Below are 5552 nucleotides of genomic sequence, written 5' to 3' on the forward strand. Positions count from 1 at the left end.
TGTGCTGCCTCAGTTTCTGTCTTGAATTTTTCTTAGCACAGCAAATGATGGAGGTAGCCTGTGTGTTTGCATGGTTCCTGTCACAGTTTGACTGCTTTGCAAATCTGCCCACAGACCCAAAGGTCTTGGTGAGCCTTGCAAGGACAAGGGGATGCCTCATATTTTGCTTCCGTATTGGGGACTGGCAGGCAGGCATTCCCAGTGGGGCACAGTGCAGGGTTCCTGTGCTGGTTGCAGTGGGTGTGGAACAGGCCAGGCTCCCCTCGTTTGAGAGGCAGGTGCATGTTTGTAGGGAAGTGGGACTGGGCCCCTCCAACCACTAGGCAGCAGGTGCTGGAGTAGCTGTGGGGTCCTGGAGGACAGAGCTGTGTGTGCCCCCCAAGTATCAGCAGCCAAGGGCAAGTCAGGAATAAGACACCTGGTGTCAGTGAAGTTAACTCTTTATTTCAGGAAACCAAAAGAGTGCAGGCCTAGTGATCCCAGCAACTCTTCCCAGTAGGTCTTTCCCCAATGAGGCCGTTGTGAGGACTGAAGGTCCCACCTTCCCACAGTTCCCCAAATTCCCTCTTCCTCTGGGTCCTTCCCCAGCACCCTGAGGCTCCTTCACCTGTCTCTTCATTTTGCTTCATGTTCTGGGAGACCAGGGGGGAAGAGAGCTGCTTGCAGCAGGAGGGGGAGGCCAGCTGGCTACTTGATCTCTGCCTCCTGACCCCCCTCCTCTGCAGCCTCTGGACTGCTCTCTGCCACAGCCTCTTCCTGCTCACTAAACCCAGTTGCCTTTTCCCTCTGACCACTCATTGGTGTCCCACCACCAACCCCCTGGCTCTGAGTCTTCTTCCCCTGGGGGTTCCCCACCTGCTGCCTCCCACCACTCCTCTGCATCCAGCCAGTTCTGCGTAAGCTTGCTGCTTCTGCTGCTACCGCCGCCATTGTGGGTGATGCTCTCCTGCCACCAGTCTTCACTGAGATGCAACTCCCAGGCTGATCAGATTTTGGGCAAGGCAGGGTAGGGAACCCATTTTATCGTCCTGCTCAGGCAGCAAAATGTCTTGAGCCATCCCTGAAGGAGAAGTGTCTTCCTGAGCATTATTTCTCAGAGCTGTTAAAAACCTGGAATAATAATAATAAACCACTTGCCCCCTTGTCCTGGAGAGCAACTGCTGCACTGGAGCTGACTAAACTTTGGTCTGCTCCTGCTGCTTTTCACTGGAATTTTTTTTGCTGTGATACATCTGGAGGATAAGGCTCTGCGTGCGCTCTGACACCACTGCTGGAGGCAACATGCCTTCTGAATGCAACTTGCTATGGGTCACAATCGAGGAGAGGGCTTGTGCACTTGGTCCTGCTTGTGGGCTTCTCAGAGGCAGTGGGTGGCCACTGGGAGTACATGATGCTGGACCAGATGGACTTTGCGGCTGATCCAGCAAGGTGCATGCTTCAATGTAAACTGATTCTGAAGTCTCCCACCCCACACCTAAAAGAAGAGTTGGGATAGAGAAGTTACAAATATCACACCACCACCTTCTCTCTGACTGTGGCAGTTGCTGATCGCCCCCCCCCCCCGGTGGAAACAGGTCAAGCAGGAGGCCTTAACAGGTCAAGTAGGAGGCCCTGTGGTCAAGCAGGTTGGACTTGGCATGGTTGGGCGTTGCTCTCGGGTGAGCTCATCTGCCTCCTTCCCTGTTCCAGTTAGCTCAAGATCTGCATGGTTGCGTGACTCCCCCACCCCAGTGGCACGGCTTCCGTGAGGGGGACCAGAGTCTTTGCACTGTGCCCAGCTCTCCCCACCGCTAGGGACTCTGCCCAGTCAGATCCAATAAGCGTTCACCACTCTCCCGCTGCATGGACTTTGAGGGGGGTCTTGCATATTTCATGGTGGTTCTTGCTGTGACCTTGGACCCACGACTCCTTGCCATAATCTGCTACCCTCCTCCCAAATGGATTATTTATGGCAGTGTACCCTCAACTTAATGGGGAAGCAACGGGTTTTCCGCTACAATGCTTGGGTGGATGAACAAGGGCTTTTACTTCCCAATCTCCCACTCCTCCTGACTGCAAAATGTGCTCCAGGAGATCAGGCAGAGTTCAACTTCCTTCCTTGAAAGGTGGGCTACCTATGTAGGTGGTGGATGGAAGTCTGGTTGGGTCGCAATTTTTAAGCAGCGTTTTTCTTGTTGGAGTCACCAGTGTGAGAAGTTCCAGGGCATAGCATCTGTTTGCAACAAAGGGTCACAAAACATTTTTTGCCATGTGAAATATGTGACTTTGGTCACGGTCCTTTTGTCCTCCTCTCTAGGGCTTTGTATACACAACCATTTTTGGCAGGAGTTCTAACCCTGGCAGTTAGCGCACTTTGCTTCCTTGAAGCATCCTCCCCAGTCTTCTCCAATGCGGTGCTTTCTAGTTGTTTTGGACCACAACTCCCATCAGCCCCAGTCAGCATGACCACATAGTGCTGGGGCGCATGGGGGCATGGCTGATGGTGCCAGGCTGGTTAAAGCAGAGGTTTACCCAGGTGTTCAGAAAATCCAGAATGAAAATGCACAGAGGGGCTGGGCTGGTGTGCTGGATCCATTCCCTCGTGAGCAGGAGGACAACTGTTTGCTGGGGAGCCTGCCTTGGCAAGTCCTGCTTTCCCTTTGTCCCTTAACGTTGAGTCCCTTTCCTCTTTGACAGGGAGGTTAAGAGAACAAATTGCCCCCCCCCCATCCCCGCTTGCTTTGCCACTTAGATCAGAAGTGTAGAACCTTTTTCAGCCAAAGGGCCGCAATCCCTCATGGAGAGCCTTCCAGGGGCCAATGGTGGGCAGGGCCAGGAGTCGAAAGTGGTGGAGAAAAAGGTGGGATGCTCACGATAGGCTACCTTTCAGCTGCCCAAAAGGCATACACAGTGCTCCATCGTTCATTCTGGCAAGTGAGGGGCATTGGAATAGTTCAAGCACACTGATGGGATGGTGTGGGACAGGACTGGTGAGGTGCATGGCCATGGGGCAGCACCAGCTCCCAAGCCCTATAGTGTGACATTTTGCCCTGCAATGGGTGAGCAACAGAAAGCAATGCTGCTGTTTGGATCTGATGCTATGAGAGAGAGAGAGAGAGAGAGAGAGAGAGAGAGAGAGAGAGAGAGAGAGAGAGATAGTTAGTTGCATCAAGCATGTTAAACCTGTTGCTCAAAATTAGCTGTTGGGAAATTAGCAAAATGGGAAAGGATGCCTTCTTAAGCAGAATTTACCTAGCTATGAATCCAGTCTCATAGCTCAAAGCAATAGGAAGTTAATCAATGCTAGAAGCAGATTCCCCTTCATGGATCACTGCCTTGCCGTGGCGAAGGGCCTTGAATAACTCAGAGAAGCTATGAACTATGCCGTGCAGGGCCACCCAAGATGGACAGGTCATAGTGGAGAGTTTTGACCAAATGTGATCCACCTGGAGCAGGAACTGGCAAGCCACTCCAGTATAAATTTATGATGCTGGAAGATGAGCCCCTTAGGTCGGAAGGCGTCCAACATGCTACTGAGGAAGAGTGGAGGACAAGTACAAGTAGATCCAGAGCTGATGAAGCAGCTGGGCCAAAGCCGAAAGGACGCTCAGTTGTGGATATGCCTGGAAGCGAAAGGAAAGTCCAATGCTGTAAAGAAAAATATTGCATAGGAACCTGGAATGTAAGAACCATGAACCTGGGTAAGTTGGATGTGGTCAAAAATGAGATGGCAAGAATAAATATAGACATCCTGGGCATCAGTGAACTAAAATGGACGGGAATGGGCAAATTCAGTTCGGATGACCATCATATCTACTACTGTGGGCAAGAATCCCGTAAAAGAAATGGAGTGGCCCTCATAGTCAACAAAAGAGTGGCAAAAGCTGTACTGGGATGCAATCTCAAAAATGATAGAATGATATCGATACAAATCCAAGGCAGATCTTTTAACATCACAGTAATCCAAGTTTATGCACCAACTACTGGTGCTGAAGAAACTGAAATTGAGCAATTCTATGAAGACTTACAACATCTTATAGAAATGACACCAAAGAAGGATGTTTTTCTCATTATAGGGGATTGGAATGCTAAAGTAGGGAATCAAGAGATAAAAGGAACAACTGGCAAGTTTGGCCTCAGAGTTCAAAATGAAGCAGGGCAAAGGCTAATAGAGTTCTGTCAAGAGAACAAGCTGGTCATCACAAACACGCTTTTCCAACAACACACGAGACGACTCTACACATGGATATCACCAGATGGGCAGCATCAAAATCAGATTGATTATATTCTCTGCAGCCAAAGATGGAGAAGCTCTATACAGTCAGCAAAAACAAGACCTGGAGCTGACTGTGGCTCAGATCATCAGCTTCTTATAGCAAAATTCAAGCTTAAACTGAAGAAAGTAGGAAAAACCACTGGGCCGGTAAGATACAATCTAAGTAAAATCCCTTATGAATACACAGTGGAAGTGAGGAACAGGTTTAAGGATTTAGATTTGGTGGACAGAGTGCCTGAAGAACTATGGATGGAGGCTCGTAACATTATACAGGAGGCAGCAACGAAAACCATCCCAATGAAAAGGAAATGTAAGAAAGCAAAGTGGCTGTCCAACGAGGCCTTACAAATAGCGGGGGAGAGAAGGCAAGCAAAATGTGAGGGAGATAGTGAAAGATACAGGAAATTGAATGCAGATTTCCAAAGAATAGCAAGGAGAAACAAGAAGGCCTTCTTAAATGAACAATGCAAAGAAATAGAGGAAAACAATAGAATGGGAAAAACCAGAGATCTGTTCAAGAAAATTGGAGATATGAAAGGAACATTTCATACAAAGATTACCATAATAAAGGACAAAAGTGGTAAGGACCTAAAAGAAACAGAAGACATCAAGAAGGGGTGGCAAGAATACACAGAGGAATTATACCAGAAAGATATGGATGTCTCGTACACCCCAGGTAGTGTGGTTGCTGACCTTGAGCCAGACATCCTGGAGAGTGAAGTCAAATGGGCCTTAGAAAGCACTGCAAATAACAGTGGAAGTGATGGTATTCCAGCTGAACTATTTAAAATTTTAAAAGATGATGCTGTTAAGGTGCTACACTCAATATGCCAGCAAGTTTGGAAAACCCAGCAGTGGCCAGAGGATTGGAGAAGATCAGTCTACATCCCAATCCCAAAGAAGGGCAGTGCCAAAGAATGCTCCAACTATCGCACAATTGCACTCATTTCACACGCTAGCAAGGTTATGCTTAAAATTCTACAAGGCAGGCTCAAGCAGTATGTGGACCGAGAACTCCCAGAAGTGCAAGCTGGATTTCGAAGGGGCAGAGGAACCAGAGACCAAATTGCAAACATGCGCTGGATTATGGAGAAAGCTAGAGAGTTCCAGAAAGACATCTACTTCTGCTTCATTGACTATGCAAAAGCCTTTGACTGTGTCGACCACAGCAAACTATGGCAAGTTCTTAAAGAAATAGGAATGCCTGATCACCTCATCTGTCTCCTGAGAAATCTCTATGTGGGACAAGAAGCTACAGTTAGAACAGGATATGGAACAACTGATTGGTTCAAAATTG

Source organism: Podarcis gaigeae (assembly GCF_964106915.1).
Source record: "Podarcis gaigeae genome assembly, chromosome: 8".
Lineage (NCBI taxonomy): Eukaryota > Metazoa > Chordata > Lepidosauria > Squamata > Lacertidae > Podarcis > Podarcis gaigeae.